Here is a 17,782-nt window from a genome sequence, read left to right as displayed (position 1 = left end):
CAGGATGACTGAACATTTTGCTATGGGGCCCCTGGCCCCAGACTTGACATAGGGCAGACCCACGTGGCCTTTGTTTGTCAAGAGGTGACGCAAGGGTGTCAACAGGAAACCGTGACACTTTAGGACAACCCACACATTACATAAGAAAGGAGTTCCTCTCCTAAGTGGGTGCCTGACCTGGGAGAAGGACATCCGGCCCAGGTACAATTCCTGTGGGAGAGCTATTCTCACCAGTCAGAGCCTTGGGGGTTTCTGCTGCTGGAAGATGTCTTTGCTTTTTGGCCTCACAGAAACATCATCTGGCACCTCTAGGGAATTCCAAGCTTGCCAATGGGGAGACGGAGAAATAATGCCCTCAGATTGGGTCATTGATGGCCACCTTGATCAATGAGAACCGAAAGGGAATTGCAGCCCCTCTTGTGCACCCAAGTCAGGAGGCTCAGGTGAAAGGGGCTAGAGGAGGGGGGCCGTGAGGTCACGGCCCTGGGCCGGCCCCATTGGAGACGCGCGCCCCTCAACCCCCTCGATGCCCCCTTGACTCCCCACATCTCGCGCTTGTCTGTGAAACCGGAGCCCACCTTGCCTCCGTTCAGTCCACAGACGTTTTCGCCAAGGACTTGGGACCTGCTGGCTGTGACAGGGGCTCTGTGTGCAACCGTGAGACGTGGCAGCCTAGAGGGAGCCTTTTGGGATCGAGAGCGATGAGGTAAGCGAGAGGCCGCTGCAGGCCCCACGGATGGCTTGCTGGGGCAGGTCGGGGGCCTCCCTGTGTGACGCACAGGAGCGGCTCCCCCCCGCACAGAGACGGGGCCCTGGGAGGGAGGGGCCCCCCAGTCGGGGACGGGATGCCCCGGACTCTGCCCTGCCGGCTGGCCCCCACCTGCGCTCTCCTGAGGTCTGGAGCTCCGTCTTCCTGCCTTCGCTCCCTCCTCTGCGAGGCTGCTCCCTCTGCCTGGAGCCCTCCTCCGCTGCCTGGCCAGGTCCTCATTTCTCACAGTTCAGTCCAAATTATTAGCACTTCTACAGGCTATGAAGCCAGGTCCCCCTCAAACCGAGTTCCTTTGCTGGATTTATAATCATCCTCTCCAAAACCTCATTCCTGTCCCTGTTGCCCTCAGGATTGAGGAATATCAAAGAAAAGGGGGATTGGGCTTTCCTGACAGGCCAGTGGTTAAGACTCCTTGCTTCTAAGGGGGGGCATGGGTTCAATCCCTGGTCAGGGAAGTAAGGTCTCACATGCTGCGTGGCACAGCCAAAAAAACAAACAAACAAAAAAAGAAAAGTGGGGCTTCCCTGGCGGCACAGTGGTTAAGAATCCACCTGCCAATGCAGGGGACACGGGTTCGAGCCCTGGTCCAGGAAGATCCCACATGCCGCGGAGCAACTAAGCCTGTGCGCCACAACTACTGAGCCTGCGCTCTAGAGCCCACGAGCCACAACTACTGAAGCCCACATGCCACAACTACTGAAGTCCGTGTGCCTAGAGCCTGTGCTCTGCAACAAGAGAAGCCACCCAATGAGAAGCCCGAGCACCACAACGAAGAGTAGCCCCTGCTAGCCGCAACTAGAGAAAAGCTCGCGCGCAGCAACAGAGACCCAACGCAGCCAAAAAATAAAAATAAATAAATTTTTAAAAAAAAGGGGGGATTGAAACTGAGCAGGATCCTGTGAGGCTCTCCCGGGTACAAAAGCCCCTCCGTGATCCCCCGTTTCTTGCTTGTAGAGAAAGGCTTCAGTCTCCTAGGCCTTCCCTGAGTTCCAAAGAGCAGATTCAAGCAGTTACTAGTTACGGACGTGAGGGAATGCAGATTCACAGGTGAAGCAGTGAAGCAAGGAAGTAATGGTAATAATTCAGTGACAACACAGTCCTCGCTCCTCCTCAAGGGATACGCATAACAACCTGAGGCATGTCCTTGAGCTGATCTGCAGAAACAGGTGAAGGGTGGTGCTGGCCACAGCTGACCACAAGCACTATAGCCCCCAGAGGCTGATGACTGAGATTCCTGAACCGCCACCCTGTTACCTCACCACCAGCCAATCAGAAGAAAGTGCACGGCCCGCAGCCCTCCCCAAAAGTGTCGCCTCTCAAACCCCTTCCCGGAAAGCCACTGGGGAGTTTGGGTCTTTTGAGCACGAGCTGCCTGTTCTCTGTGCTTGGCACCGACAATAAACGCTGCGCTTCCCTTCACCACAACCCGGTGTCAGAAGACTGGCTTTGCTGTGTCAGGCGAGCAGACTCAAGTTCGGTCCAGTACAGTTAGGTCCATCCTTACAAGCTGAGACCATCGGTTTCCTTCGTGGCACCTTCCAGAGCTCTAATTAAAAGCCTGTTGGTGGAACCACGAGCGCAGGGTCTGCCTTTCCCACTGCGCTGTCCTTGCGTGAGGTCAGGGGCTTTGCATGACCCGTGTGGTGCAGCCGGTACAGGGCAGCACACAGCAGGTGCCCAAGAGGAGGCCATTGCATGGATAAATGATGAACAAGCACTTGAATGTGTGGCCGGGAGATGGCGGGAGGCTGTCACCACGCAGCGACTGGGCTACAAACCAGGGAGACAATTCTTAGGCTGATGACTGAATGGGATGCTCACACTGTGATCAATGACTCGTCTTTGCAACTTGGACATTTTTGCCTTTTGGCCTAAATGTCTTCAGACCTGGAGAGGTGAGTCGTAACAGAAGGGCCCCTGGAGCAGGACAAAACACCCCTCGTGAAACGGACTCGTGCTATTTCTGTGACCCTGGAAATACGGTGCCCCCGGGGCAGTGGGGACGAACGTCCCTCTTGTGGGAAGGGCTTTCCTGCCCTCAGAGCCCAGGTAACAGTGCGCTCACCTGGGCCCCAGCTCCACCATGGATCAGAACATTTCCAGAAGGTTCCTGTGCTTGGGTGGAGGTCAGGGCCCACTGTGCCCGGGTCAGGGCTCCTGGGTGGGGGGTGGGGCACACAGCTTGAAGCAGGTACAGGGCAGGGTCCTGATAAGACCCCGTGGGCCTCTGTGAGCCTCCAGGAGACTGCGCACCTTGGGTTTCACCTGCTGATGGCAGGCCCAGCCACACCCCGTGGACAGGCTGCCCCCTCACCCACGGGGACCTGGGCCACAGTCCAGCGCAGGCCCGGAGCTTTCTAGGGCTTGACCTGGAGTTAGCCGCCTGGCAGCCCTGCCCTGCCGTCCCCCACCCAGGGCTGAGCCCGCAGGTCCCAGCCAGCCTTACTCAGCACTCACCTGTGCCGGGGCTGCAGGCGGTGCTCCGCTGCCTTGACCCAAGGCCTTGCAGCCCTTCCTGCCAGTCCCCCTGTGGGCCTGGCCGAGGCCCATCTCTCTGCAGTGTGGACGTGGAAGGTCGGGGCTCTGGGCCCAAGTGCCACGGGCAAGGGGAAGCGAGCCCCTCTCACAGGCGTGAGACCCCCCCCGTGCCCCGTGGACAATTTTCCTCCAGGCCAGGCCTGGGCCAGTGGTGCTGCAGGACCACAGGTACACGCATGCACACTTGCACACACATGTACACACTCCCATTCCTACACACACACACTCACTCCACACGCATGCTTGCTCACAGTGAATCACATCGCCCTTCATTGAAGGTTTGGGGACAAAGAAGATGTTTGACCTGCGGCAATGGCGCATCTTGACCCTTTTTTTTTTTTTTCATGTGGACCCTTTTTTTTTTTTGGCTGTGTTGGGTCTTCGTTGCTGCACGCGGGCTTTCTCTAGTTGCAGCGAGTAGGGGCTACTCTTTGTTGCAGTGCACAGGCTTCTCCTGCAGTGGCTTCTCTTGCTGTAGAGCATGGGCTCTAGGCACGCGGGCTTCAGTAGTTGCAGCAGGCAGTCTCAGTAGTTGTGGTTCACGGGCCCTAGAGCACTCGGGCTTCAGTAGTTGTGGCACACAGGCTCAGTAGTTGTGGCGCACGGACTTAGTTGCTCCGCGGCATGTGGGATCTTCCTGGACCAGGGATTGAACCCGTGTCCCCTGCATTGGCAGGCGGATTCTTAACCACTGCGCCACCAGGGCAGCCCCTGGACCATTTTTAAAGTCTCTATTGAATTTGTTACAATATTGCTTCTGTTTTATATTTTTGCTTTTGTTTGGCTGCATGGCATGTGGTATCTTAGCTCCCTGACCAGTGATCAAACCTGTGCCCCCGGAATTGAAAGGCGAAGTTTCAACCAATGGACCACCAGGGAAGTCCCAGCATCTTAACCTTTAATATTAGTTAATAATATAAATATTATTTAATAACTAATATTAAATATTTTTAAATGTCACATTTAAAAATAATGCTTTAAATTGTGACATTAACATAAGCCCAAAGTAAATACTCAAACAGCACGAATGAGTCCTCCACCCCAAAGGCAATCACTGTCCTTTCCCTTATCTATCAGGGCCACTGACCTCAGGCAGCCCAGCCAGCACCTGCCACGGGAGGACCACTGCCCCTCCTGGAAGGCAGGCTGGCACGGGGCCCAGACCTGCTCACAGCAGGCTCTCGAAGTGCCATTTCCTGACCCCCTACTTCCGAACCCCATGTTTGTTCTCATCTGCCCTTGCCTGCAGATATGTTTTTTGTTGTTGTTGTTTTGTTTGTTTGTTTGTTTTTTTGCGGTACGCGGGCCTCTCACTGTGTGGCCTCTCCCGTTGTGGGCACAGGCTCCGGATGCGCAGGCTCAGCGGCCATGGCTCACGGGCCCAGCCGCTCCGCGGCACGTGGGATCTTCCCGGACCGGGGCACGAACCCGTGTCCCCTGCATCGGCAGGCGGACTCTCAACCACTGCGCCACCAGGGAAGCCCCTGCAGATATGTTTTTTATCTTTACTTTTGGATTTTTTCTTTTCTTCTTTTTCTAATTGCAGTAAGATACTCATTACAAATTTACCACTGTAACCAGGTTTAAGTGCACAGCTCAGGAGCACTAAGCACATTCACATTGTTGTGCAACCGTCATCATCTCCAGAATTTCCAGAATTTTCTCATCTTCCCAAATCGAAACTCTGTCCCCATTAAACACGACTGTCCGTCCTCCTCCCCAGCCCTTGTGCCCCCACCATCTGCTTTCTGACGACTCTAGGGCCACATGTAAGTGGAGCCAAACCATATTTTCCCTTCTGCATCTGCTTCTCTCCGTGAGCTTCTCGTCCTTATCATTCATCTACGTTGCAGCAGGTGTCAGGATTTCCTCCCTTGCTGAGGCTGAATAACTTGGGAATTATTGTTCAGACTCTTTCCCACGTGGCTCTCGCGACCCAAGGTGGGGGCCTGCTGGCTCCCCTTCTCCTTTACCCCCTGTACGCCCACCTGGTGCTGGGTCAGAGGCCCCCCTCCCAGACACTGCAGAATTCAACTCAGAATTCCCATTCCTGGGCCCCACACAGGGGTGAGGCTCACTGCAAGGGATGATGAAACAACGAGTAACTCTTATCTGTCGCTCAGCTGCTCTGAGGGCTTTGCAGTTACACCCACTGCTCCCCTCAGCATCTGCATCCCAGGGCGGACGTGCTGCAGGGGCCCCTCCCTCACTGGGAGGCTCGGAGGCCAGGAGGCCTGGCCTTTCTCCCGAACTTTCCCTGGGGCACCCAGGCGACGCCCTCCTGGCCACAGGCACCCCAGGTAACCGACTGGGCCCTGGGCACTCACCTTGGTTCTGGGAACACGTTGCCATTTTCACCGGTAGCCTTTGAGGCCTTGCTCGACAGGACTAATGGGGAGGGTGGCGGGCATGGGGCCCACAGATGGGGCGATGGCTGGGGACAGAAGCCCTTTCAGGCGGCCCTGTTCTGCGGGGCGATGCGCCCATGCCTCTCTGGCCCCTGCCCGACGTCCTGCCTGACTCCCGTCCCTCTCTTAGGCTCCTCCCAGCTCTGCCGCCACCCACAGGCAGGAGGGCTCCAGCCCCCGAGCCCTCCCCACCCCGGCCCAGGCGGCCACCCCCGCACACTTTCTCTGGGGGAGAAGCATCCCCCGGGCGGCCCTGGAGGAAACCCTCTGGTGAGGCTGCCTTGCTAGGCCCGAGGCTGCGGCTGGCTACGCATCTGTGCCAATGAGATGAGTCTGCCGTCTGGCGAGACAGAGGCACCATTCAGGGCCGAGGGACCATTCTTTCCCAGACAGCGGGGCTGGGAGGGGCCCGGCCCCGAGGCCCCAGGTTCCCAGAGAGAGGCCTGCAGGTGGGGAGAAGCAGGGCGGACGGGCTTCTCAGGATTCCTGCCCTGCTCCGGGCCGCTCCCCGGGGTGCCGGCAGCAAGGCCTGCTTCCCCCCACTTCGTCCAGGGCCGCCCTGTGACCCGGGACATCATGGTCTCTGTGAGCCTGAGTGAGCCCGGGGGGCGGCGCGGGGGGCCAGTCCTGACCGCCCAGCCGGCCAGCCTCCCAAATGTCCCCTCCAGGTGACCGCCTAGCAGAAGCCTCCAGCTCGCTTCATTACTGCTTAGTCCTCCCGGCTCCTTCTGTCAGGGGCCAAGTCCCGTGTGGGTCTCGGGTTGCTGCCCATTTTGTGAGCGGGGACACTGGCTGCCTGTGCTTCCGACCGGCCGTCTTTTTACGGTGCTTGAACAGCGCCAGCCTTGGTGACACAGAAGGACTTGTTGGGCACAAAGGTCAGCTGGTGCCGCCCTGGTGCCCCGTGAGCCTGCAGGAGGGTGAAGCCTCTGGCCTGTCCCAGGTCTGGTCACCTGGGTTAAGCGCTGTCCTTTTGTTCTAAAACGCGGGCGTGTCCAGGGGAGAAGTCTCAACAAACAAAAAGCACTTTCTCCTAAGAAGGCCCTTAACAAAAACAAGGACAGTGTGGTCCCCCGAAGGTTCCAGATGGACCGGCTGCCAGGACAGCAGGAGGGGCAGGGGAGCTCAGGGACGCCCAGAGGAAGCCCAGCCCCGGGGCGTCCCTGTCCCTGGGCAGCCTGTAGAGCAGAGTCTCTGAGAGTGTCTCAGGGAAATTACATCCACTTTTCACAGCTTCTGTGGGAAGCTGGGTCTTTAGTGAGCGCTTTATTTTCTCTTTGTCGGCCCTGCCTGAGCCCGCTGCCTCAGCAGGACCGGTTGGTGGCCCCAAAGCCAGGGACACCCCACGAGTCCTGGCCAAAACCAGCCTGCAGGGCACCGAGGCCCCAGTACCAGGCCGGGCAGGGTCCCTGGTGGACCCGGCGGCATCCCCCCAGCCCCTGCGCTCTCAAAGCCCCTCGGCGACGGGCGTGGCTCGTCCCGGGTCTGGCGGCAGTGTTCTGCCGCTCCTGGTCTGGCCAGTGGTCAAACCTGCAGGGTCTGACACCCCGATGGATGAGAGGGGTGTGCGCGCCATGACGCGCGTCTGTAAAATCTACGCTGGTGAAGCCCCAGCAGGCTCGGAGCAGACGGGCGTTCCTTGCTGACAGCTTCAAAACCCAAGCTAAAGCGCTGTCCCCAGTTAAGAGCTAACGTGCTAATGAGTAGCCAATTTGTTTTTTTTTAAAGTCGATCTATTTGTGAAATATCAATAAAGCCTACGTTTTTAATATTTTTTTAAAAAGTTAAATCTGAATAGAACCTCTCTTTTCTCCCTGTGCCAAACAGATGTCTCAGTGCCCACTTGTTTGATTAACCCGACAGGAGAACTGTTGGTCCCTGGGCCAGGAGGGACCCAGGTGAAGGGCCCCCCCAGCCCCTGTGGCCACTCGGCTGTGCCCCAGCTGCCCCCCCACGCGGTGCTGGCCCCGGCGACCTGTTCAGCAACTTGAACCTGGCCGGCGAGTGGCTAAACCTGATTGAAGAACTTCCTTCCAGGCAGTTCTCAAGAAATACATATGTATTTCTGAATCCCAAGAGAAAGCAGTCGAGAAACTGGCACGACAGGAAAAACGACTATAATTCTTCTGCAAGAGTTAGAACTTACTAATCAACACAAAGACACCGCCAGCTGGGGAAGCCCCTGGTGTCCAGTCGGAAGCTGGAAGTGCTGACGGTGGAGCGGCTCATCTGGGAAACAGGGCTGTGGTTGGCGTGTGGGAGAGATGGGGCGGCGATGCTCCCAGCGGCTGTCATGGTGTAAGAGGCGAGAGGGCCGGCGCTGCTGGCAGTGAGTCATTCCTGCGTATAAAATCCACACCAGTCAGCACACACACCCAGCGCGCTGTTCAAATCCTGCCAGAGGTGTTGAGGAGTAGTGTACTTGGGAGGCCTTTGGTTCCCGGTCAGTGTCGGGTGTTAACCTCGCTGGCCGCTCAAGCGTCACATCATCCCAGCACTCCCCGAGAACGTTCGAGGGTCTGCTGTGGGCTGTGGACACTTGTAAGTGCGGCTAAACCTAATATTCCTTATTAAACGGAACTTTTTAGAGATCCGTAACGATGCAGAGAGTCTGAGAGATGGTGCAAGTATTTTAAGAATGATAAAAGAAATCAACTAGATCATAGCATTTATTGTTATATGTTTTCAAAACAGAAAGGGAATTCCCTGGCTCTTTCACTGCTGAGGGCCTGGAATTATCCCTGGTCGGGGAACTAAGGTCCCACAAGCCAAGCGGCACGGCCAAAACGAATAAAAATAAAACAGAAAAGCCAGGCTTCCCTGGTGGCGCAGTGGTTGAGAGTCCGCCTGCCGATGCAGGGGACACAGGTTCGTGCCCCGGTCCGGGAAGATCCCACATGCCGCGGAGCGGCTGGGCCCGTGAGCCGTGGCCGCTGAGCCTGCGTGTCCGGAGCCTGTGCTCCGCAATGGAAGAGGCCACAACAGTGAGAGGCCCGCGTACCCCAGAAAAGAAAAGCCCCCAAACTTTTAACATGACCCTATCATAGGAAAATTAGTCACTCGTTTTAACCAATCAATATCAGAGACATGGAAATAAAGTGTTATAGAACAAGTACAGACTAATTCATGATTTCAGGAATTTCTGATAATTATCAGGAATTCTGACTTTCATCCCGGGTCTTTTTTTTTTTAATTTTTAATTAATTTTTATTGGAGTATGGTTGCTTTGCAGTGTTGCGTTAGCCTCCACTGCACAGCAGAATGACTCAGCCGTACGCATACAGATATCCCCTCCCTTTTGGACTTCCCTCCCATTTAGGTTACCACAGTGCATCAGGTAGAGTTCCCTGTGCTGTATGGTGCGTTCCCGTCAGTTGTCTATTTTATGCATAGTATCAATAATGTAAATGTGTCAGTCCCAGTCTCCCAGTCCCTCCCACCCCACTCCTTTCCCCCTTGGTATCCAGACATTTGTCCTCTCCGTGCGCGTCTCATCAAACCTGTCAGGAATTTGGGATGAAGGACGGGCAGCCCGAGCCCACCTCCTGCCCATCCCCAGCTATATCGGGCCCCTTGTTCATTCAACAAACGTTTCTTGAACTCTGACGATGCCCAGGGCAGGGCCCTGGTATGCAGAGTGAGTGGACATGGGCCCCGCCCTTCAGGAGGGCACACAGGCAGGGGTGGCCGTGAACAGGTGTTTAGAGCGGGATGGGTTATCTACTGCTGCCCAGAGAAAGAGGCCAAGGAGACGCACCAGGTAGGCTGGCCTGAGAGGAGGGTGCGTCCCAGGTGGGGCGGGTGGGAGCTCTGTGGAGGAAGGGGCGGAGGGGAGCAGGGGCGAGGTCAGCGCCGAGAGCTCCAGGCCCAGGGCCGCCCTCCCGGCACCACCGGCAGACAGCCTGGGAACGCCCGCCTCCTGCCCGTGGGCCGGGCCTACCCGCGTGCACAGCGCATGTGTGCGCACAATCAGAGACAACACCCTTAGGTCATCAAGTCTGGGGCCCCACCCGTCTGGGCAGCCTGATTCACGTGAGGCGGCACGCCGGGAGCCTGAAGGGTGAGCGGCTGCCTGGTGAGGTCGGGGGGTGGACCTCCTCGTGCGACCACTGTGGGAACAGCTGCCATGCACGTGTCCAGGCTCAGCTCCACGGGGCCTCACAACAGGCCCGCGGGGGGCCCGCACCTGCCCGGTGGTGGCTGGGCCCGTGGCTCCCGCCCTGGGTGTGGTCCTGCCGCAGGGGCTGGTGGCAGCTCGCAGGCCTCCACCGGTAGGGGCGGCCCTCCAGGGTGGGCATCCCTGTCGTTACCTGGGCTTTGTACCAGTTAGTGCCCCATGGAGCACTTCCAAGGGCGGCCTGGCAGCCCCCAGCCCCAGAGCCGCTCCCCGTCCCTGGCCCTGGCTGGCCTCCAGCTCAGCCCCAGCGCCCCACCCCGTCCAACCCAGCCCCTCTGCGGCCCCAGCGCTCCCGGGGGACCCTGAGAGACCCAGGGGCTCAGGCTTTCCTCCCGGGAGGCTGGAGAGAGCATCTCGAAGGTGGAGTCTGAGCTCTCAGGGACGGCGCTGGGCGGGGCATCTCTGCCGGTGGGAGGTCCCATGTCGCAGGCACGCAGCTCATCACAGGTGAGGACAAGGCGGCTGAGAGGATTAAGCGGTGGGGATAGTGGGGACAGCATGGGTGGGGCTATCCGGCTGGCTGGCTCCAAGCCCAGGCTCCTTCCTGAGGAGTGCATGGAAGGCAAACCCTCACACACGGACCGTCAGGACCCCTCTGCGCCCCCAGCAGAGACCGTTCAAGGACGAGGGCCCTGCTTCCTGGCCTGGGTCCCTTCTCGGACAGGGTGTTGACCGGCCCCCTGGGCTCCGTCCCGCAGCCTTGACTCTCCGGGAAGAAGAGGCTGTGATCCGCTGGGCTGACCTGGGGTCACAGGTCAGAGGATCTGATTCCTCAGCAAATCTGGGGAGACAGGGGAGGATCCCTCAGAATGAAGGATGTGAACAACTCACACCAGCAGAAGTGATGACCCGCGCAGGGAAGAAGTTGCCAGAACAGTGGCATGGCGGCCCCGGGCAGGAGGCGGGGCTGCGGGGACAGCCCTCGGGCTCTGCGTGCTGAGACACCCGGCGCCTGGCAGCCGTTACCCCACACTCGCTTTGTAATGACTCAAGCCCCACGTCTGTGCTCCGGTTTGTAACAAGACGTTCTTATTCTTTTTTTTTTTTAATTTATTTTTTTTCGTTCTTTTTCTTAAGGAGAGCTTTTACTGGGGGTCAGCGATAGTGGTGGGCATGTAGGCAGGTGACCCGGTCACGGGGAGCAGAACATGAGTGGGCGGGCTCGGGGGCCGGTCCGTCAGCTCGGGCGTGCACGCGGTCCCCTCTAGCCACCACGCGCCCACCACCAGGGCTCCGACGGCACAGCCACTCGGGGCCTCTGGGCACACACGTTGGCTGGCGCAGAGGCTCCGTGGTGAGGCAGCAAAGTCCAGGTCTCTGCGGCCCAGCCCTGCTGGGCCCGCTCCTCCGCCTTGGTCCCCAGCCCTCCCTGCAGATCCCAGCACTTTCCACCCGGGGCCTCTGGCCTCTGGTCCCCTCCTGCAGCCTGTCTTCCCCCCCCCAACTCTGCAGGCCCCCCAGTCCGCTCCCTGCCCAGCGCATCTTGGAGGGGCAGCAAAGGGGTGACTTCCCAGGTCACGTTTCCACATCCCCCTGCTCTTTCCTTCTGCCCAGGTCTCCCCTGTACAGATTTATCCTGCACACGGCGTCATTCAGGAGGCCAGGGCCCTTCGCTGCGGGGACCAGAGGCTCCCGGCGTCCCTCGGAAGGGATGGGAAGAGCGGCTCACAGCCGGATCCGTAGCACTGCCTCGGGTGTAGACACAGGTGTGCGCAAATGTGAATTCACCTCACCCTTGTTGGGAAGGCTGGGGTGACATCCGAGGAGGCTTTGCCAGCCCGGGGGCATCAGGGCGCCGGTCAGAGGTGGGATGAGGGTCATTCACGGGAAGGTGGCTCTGAGACCTCTCGGCCACCCTGACCCTGGCACAGGGTGAACCTGGCCGGCGGTGAAGCCTGCCTGGGTGACCCGGAGCCGTCTCGAGGGCGGCGTCCAGTTCCCACGTGAGTCCTCGGGACAGTGGAGTGTGCACCGTGGCCTGGGTGCCGGGGGTGGAGGGGACGACCCCCACCCAGCTGGCAGCCCCCAGTGCTATTTGGAGGTGACTCAGGGGCCTGCCCTCTCCCCATGCGCAGCCCCGCCCTTCCAGGGCTGTGCTCACCTTCCTTCTGTATGCGGGCCTCTCACTGTTGTGGCCTCTCCCGTTGCGGAGCACAGGCTCCAGAGCGCAGGCTCAGCGGCCATGGCTCACGGGCCCAGCCGCTCCGCGGCATGTGGGATCTTCCCAGACCGGGGCACGAACCCGTGTCCCCTGCGTCGGCAGGCGGATTCTGAACCACTGCGCCACCAGGGAAGCCCTCACCTTCCTTCTTGTCTCCAGCCTCTAAGGCTCTGGCCCTTTGCCCCCAGGGCAGGGTTGGGGCAGAGGGCAGAGGACAGAGGGCAGAGGGCAGAGTCCACCCTGTCCCGAATGCTCTGTCCCAACCTCTGACCCTGGGCTCTTTTAGCATCTGGACCTTGGGCGGATGACTTCTGCCCTCCGCTGCCCACCTCTGTCGAGCTGGGGCCCTCCTAGTCAGGCCAGCTTCCTTGCCCCCCGGACCCCACTGTGACCCAAAGGAGGACTTGGAAGACGCCACGCGGCCCGGAGAGGCTGGCAGTGGGGTTGGTCATCCTGGCTGCCACCCCACCCACCTGCGCATCCCGTGCTGACTTGTGGACACACTGCGCTCCCCCTGCTTTGGCTGCCAGAGAAAACACAGGACTCGGGGAGGTGGACCGTCCCGGCAAACGATCCGGGGCCCACCTGGGCTCCGGGATGCTACTCACCGTCAGCCTGAAATTCCCTTCGCGCTGGTCTGGGGCGGCTGTGACCTCCCCGTGTGGCTGGTTCCCGGGGCCCCGGCCGAGGGTCCGAGAAGCCGCGTTCTTCTCCACCCTCCTTTGGGCCACCTGCGCCGTCCTGTGGGGAGAGGTGTTTGCACAGACGGCAGATCACTTAATACGGCCGATGGTTTTGCTGGAGATGTGAGTAACTGAAACTAAGACTTCAGTTACTTGAAAGAGGAAATGTGTTCCACAGAGCCCACAGCCCGTCCGGGTGCCCCCTGTTCATAAAAACTGAATGTCGATGGCGTCCACGAGCCGGCGACCTCGGAGGAGGGTATCGGCTGGCAGGATGAGACCTGAGATCGAGTGTCTCTGCCGTGAAACGTTTAGGCACGCGGCCACCCGTGCATCAGAGGGGCCGGGCCGCCTCCACTGCTCTGGGCTGCGGGGCGTCCCAGCCTGGGAGGCGGGTCACAGCGGCCATGCCTTCCACCCACCTCTTGTCGGGCTTCCCTTCCCCCACTGGTTGTGACAACCAAGAATGTCCCCAGACGGTGCCAGATGTCTCCTGGGGGCACCGCAGAGCCTCTGGCCTAGCGGCATACAGGCCAGCGGGCGGCGGGGGACGACACACCCCGCTCCGTGCCTGAGACGGCAGAGACCCCGCTGCACACGTGTCTGGGGAGGCCACTTTCGCTGGGCCTGGGGTGTTCCCTCCAAGGCCAGACCGAGCCACGCTGTCCTTGGCGGTGGGACCCTTCCGCGGGCCAGCCGGGAGCCCCCAGGAGTAGCCCAGCGGAAATGCCGTCTTTGGGGCCTAAACACCAAAGGAAGCATAGCCCGGCGGCCAGCCTGGTTCCAACTCCAGGTTCCAACTGCAGGGGATGCGAGTTCGATCCCTGGTCGAGGAACAAAGATCCCACACGCCTCGCGGCGCGGCCCCAAAAAATATGTATCAGGGCTGCCTGTGGTGGGCTGAATGGCGGCCCCAGAAGGCATCAGGTCCCTCATGCCAGAACCTGTGAATGTTACTTCATATGGTAAAGTGGTGTCCCTCGGGGGACTGCCTACCCGTCCAGGGCAGGGCCAGCCATGAGCAGCGTGGGCCTGTCCTCAGGTCTGGGAGGGGAGGTGGGTGAGGAGGCCAGGTCCTATCCTCTGGCCTGTCTCCTGTCTGGCCTGTCCCCTGGCCTGTCCCGTCTGTCCCCTGTCCTGTCTTGTCTGTCCCCTGGCCTGTCCCGTCTGTCCCCTGGCCTGTCCCCTGGCCTGTCCCCATCTGTCCCATCTGTCCTCTGGTCTGTCCCCTGTCTGTCCCCTGGCCTGTCCCGTCCGTCCCCTGGCCTGTCCCATCTGTCCTCTGGCCTATCCCCTGGCCTGTCCCGTCTGTCCCCTGGCCTGTCCCCTGGCCTGTCCCCATCTGTCCCATCTGTCCTCTGGTCTGTCCCCTGTCTGTCCCCTGGCCTGTCCCGTCCGTCCCCTGGCCTGTCCCATCTGTCCTCTGGCCTGTCCCCTGGCCTGTCCCATCTGTCGCCTGGCCTGTCCCCTGGCCTGTCCTGTCTGTCCTCTGGCCTGTCCCCTGGCCTGTCCCATCTGTCCTCTGGACTGTCCTCTGGCCTGTCCCCTGGCCTGTCCCATCTGTCCCCTGTCTGTCCCCGTCGGTCCTCTGCACACCCACACTGGGCTGAGACTTCCCTCCCTTCAGGGATCCCCTCCCTCCTGCTGCCATTCCCAGGCTCTGGGGCTCGGGCCCCCCAGGACGGAGTTCAGGGAGTGTCTCCATCTGCATCACCCGCAGGGGGCTCGGGTGGCCCGGGGCGGCTGTGCTGGGCACAGAAGTGGGTAGTGGCATCTGGTCAGTGGTCCCATGTGCCAGGACTGAGGCCTGGGAAGGGGTTCGTCCAGCTCCACCGCCCAACCCCCGCCACCGGGCTGGCTCCGCAGGGGCAGGTGTGTGCATACATGTGTCCACGCTCTGCGTGTGACTGTGTATGAGTGTGCGCATGTACGTACGTTTGGGTGCTGTGTGTTTGGGCCCGTGTGTGCTGTGTGCAGCCACAGCGGCCCCTGCTGGCCACATGGGGAATGGCGGCGTGTGACCCAGGCCTGGCGACCCAGGGGGGCTGGCGGTCCCAGGGAAAGGTGGGCTGGGTCTCTGTGCCGATGGTTTGGGGGGCCCCGGAACTGGGACAGGGGCCGAGATAGCGGGCGCCGGCCCCAGGCTCCCCCTTGCCTCACCAGGTCCCACAGAAGCAATGCCAACTGCACGTTCTGGGGGTCCGGGCTCATCCCGCAGAGCACGGCACTTAGCGCAGGGAACCGTCCCCAGCGCCTGACCCTGGGGTCTCCTCCTTCCCCCCACGGTCAGCAGCCCTGCCTGGGGTGACAGCGTTCCTCTGGACCTGAGCCCGGGTTTTCGGATGCACCCAGTCCCAGCTCCGTCCAGAACTGCCCCATACTTGTGGGCTCCCTTTTTGTTCCGAAGCCCTTGTTTTCTGTGAGGCCGAGAAGCTGGGAACACAGGTGCAGGTAGAGATACCTCCCGGAGCTCAAGAACTGTGATGCTTCCACTTCTAAGCCCTAAATCCTGAGCGTGAGCTGCGGGCAGTGGTCCCTCACGATGCCCAGCGCCTCTCCTTCCTGACCCTGGCGTTTGTGCTTCTCGTCTCGCTGCCTCCCCTTCCCGGTGAAGCCGCGGGCACGCTGGGGGCTGGCAGGCCTGGCCCTACCCTCCGGGGCCTTAGCTGGGCTGTTCTCCGGGCCGTGGCAAGGCCACCCTCGGCCTTCCTTCAGGTCCAGCGAGTGCTGCCCCAGCCTGGGCTGGGCTCCCACCCGCTTCCCAAGTGGTGTCCGTGGGCAGCTAGGAGTGGTGGTCCCCTCAGTCGTGGGCATGACCGAGTAGGGTTCCAGCAGTCCGTCGTGAGATGTGACCCACCCCTCTGGCCATGGGTAACGAGCTGGGGTTGGACATCTCACCTGAGACAGGCCAAAGGCAGTCCTCCCCGAGGCTCGGCGGACCAGGGACGCAGAGGTCATCACTCCCTCCTGGGCCCTGAGGGTCCGCTGGGAACCGGCCCTCCATCCCCACATCCTACACAAGCCGCCTTCCTGCTCCAGTGTTGGGAGCTGTTTCTCTGCCTCCATCAGAGTCGCCTCCAGGTGTCCCCCGACCCGCGGGGAAGGAACGGTGGGCGTTGTCACGAGAGACGCCCCCCAGGGGAGAGCCCTTTGTGAATCCTGGGCGCCCCGGTCTGGGTGGTGATGCTGACCTGCCACAAGTGCCACCCGGTCCTCGTTTTCTCCGCCCAGACGCCGCGGGGCTCCCGACACAACACGGCCCCAAGTCTTCCCACCGAGACAGCCGAACCCCCGGGCCACCCCTGGAGGGGCCCCGTCCAGCGGTCCCCGTTTCCCGGAGCGCTTCCCCTCCCAGCCCGGCAGTTGAAACCCCACAGCCTCCTCAGAAGCCTGACCTGGCTTCTTGGCCAGAAGCCCCTCCCGCCCCCATGTCCCGGCGTGTGCAAGCCCCCCGGGCCGGGCTGTGTCCCCCCGAGGGTCTGTCCAGTTCCAGGAGCGCAGGGAGGTGCGTACCGTCCCGCCAGCAGCCTGAAAACAGGGCGGGAGTATTTACATCCCGACTGAAACCGGCAGACCCTTCCCCTCCCTGCCGGCTGCGACCCAGCCCCAGACCCCCCCGAGAGAGAGCAGGTTCTCCATGCCGCCTGTGGAGTCCAGGCTGGGGTCCCCGGAGGGCCCTGGGTGTGGACGGCGGGTGTGCAGACCATGTGTGCCCAGGAGGCGGCTCATGGACCATCCTGGCTGACGAGCCTTCATGCCCGGGCCTGGGTGCCCCTTTCTGCGGGCCGGCCCGGGCCACTTCTGCACCCGCAGGCGGCGCATGTCAGGGGAGCTATGGGGGTGCTGTGTGCCCACGTGACCGACCCGCCGAAATCCTGGCCGCTGGACTCCAGTGAGCTTCCCCGGGCAGCCCTGCTTGTGCTGTGCGGCCCCTGGGCGGGGACCCCGGAGGCTGGCGCTGGGCCTCTGGTCCCACTGTGCGCCTCTCCCCCCTCCCCGAAACCCTAACCCTAACCCTTCCCCGCGGCGAGCCTGGCCTCCTGAGGGTTCCGGGGGGGTCAGGCCTGCCTGGGGTGCCGTGGGCCGAGGGTGGGCATGGCTGTGGGTAAGGGAAGGTGCCTGTGAGGTCTGTCCTGGAGGTGGGATCTGAGATGCTCGCCCGTCAGGAAAGCCATCCATCTGGTCTGTTAAGATGACAGCAATTATTTACCCAGACGGCCTGGGCCTCTTCTTCAGCTGACCGCACTCCAGGATGAACGACTTTTCATTTGTTTGACCCTTTAAAAAGTAAAATATAAATTCCTCAACATATTGATTTCACAGATGTTTCTTCTCTCATTCCCAGCCTCCCTCCCACCGCCTTCTCTCCTTAGAGAGAGCTGCGTCCACCCACGCCAGGCGTGGCGCTAAGTGCTGGGGCCGGCTGGGCACGGCCACCCGCTGTCCTGATGGAGCCGCTGGCTGGTGGGATCACCCAGAGAAACAGGGCGACTCACGGCCAGGTCAGGCGGGGCCCACCTGTCACGGTGTTAGTCGCACAGACCTGTTGTTGGGCCGCAGCTGCCCCCGGGGACCCCACCCGCTGGAGCCTGTGCGCCGTCACGCACCGGAAGGGCAGGAAAGCCGCCCTGGCTGGACTGGTGGGGCTGGACAGCGCGGGGCAGCAGGCTCATTACCACGTGGGCAGAGGGTTCTGGTCCGGTCCGGAGGCTCAGAATCTGAACATCTGTACAGACATTAACTTAACATTCGCCCTGCTTAGCCAAAGCTAACTGCGCAGGAAAACCCATCCACGTGACAGATAATGAGCGACCACCCACTGTGCGCTAGGCTTTACTCTAGGAGCTTGGTAATGGAACTCACGTTCTAGGGGGCGGGGAGAAAAAACATCAATGAGTGAAATCCATGCTGGATCAGACAGAGTTAGTGCCATGGAGAGAGGTGTAAGTCAGGGAGCAGACAAGTCACCACTTTTAACACGGTGGGAAGGGAAAGTGACACTGGGCAAAGGGGCACCAGAAGGAAGCGAGGGGGCAGGTCAGCTGA

General features: G+C 60.7%; 1 long non-coding RNA gene across 10 annotated transcripts; it reads left to right on the top strand.

Annotated features, from left to right (window-relative positions):
- The first annotated feature begins 1 nt into the window (after window position 1).
- On the top strand, window positions 2–17,056 carry LOC109549168 (uncharacterized). Of its 10 annotated transcripts, none has more exons than XR_012334172.1 (5): window positions 2–201; window positions 291–706; window positions 1,333–5,607; window positions 7,543–10,903; window positions 11,447–17,056. It is a non-coding gene; the product is annotated as an uncharacterized lncRNA (long non-coding RNA). The 10 variants fall into 10 exon arrangements; XR_012334171.1 differs by lacking the exon at window positions 2–201 and having other exon boundaries at window positions 208–443; window positions 594–706; XR_012334175.1 differs by lacking the exon at window positions 2–201 and having other exon boundaries at window positions 208–706; window positions 7,543–10,339; window positions 10,591–10,903.
- The last annotated feature ends 726 nt before the right edge of the window (window positions 17,057–17,782 follow it).

This window comes from Tursiops truncatus, chromosome 9 (assembly GCF_011762595.2).
Source record: "Tursiops truncatus isolate mTurTru1 chromosome 9, mTurTru1.mat.Y, whole genome shotgun sequence".
In the NCBI taxonomy this organism is placed as follows: domain Eukaryota; kingdom Metazoa; phylum Chordata; class Mammalia; order Artiodactyla; family Delphinidae; genus Tursiops; species Tursiops truncatus.
Note: the sequence above shows the minus strand (reverse complement) of the source record. Positions and strands in the feature narration are given on the sequence as shown.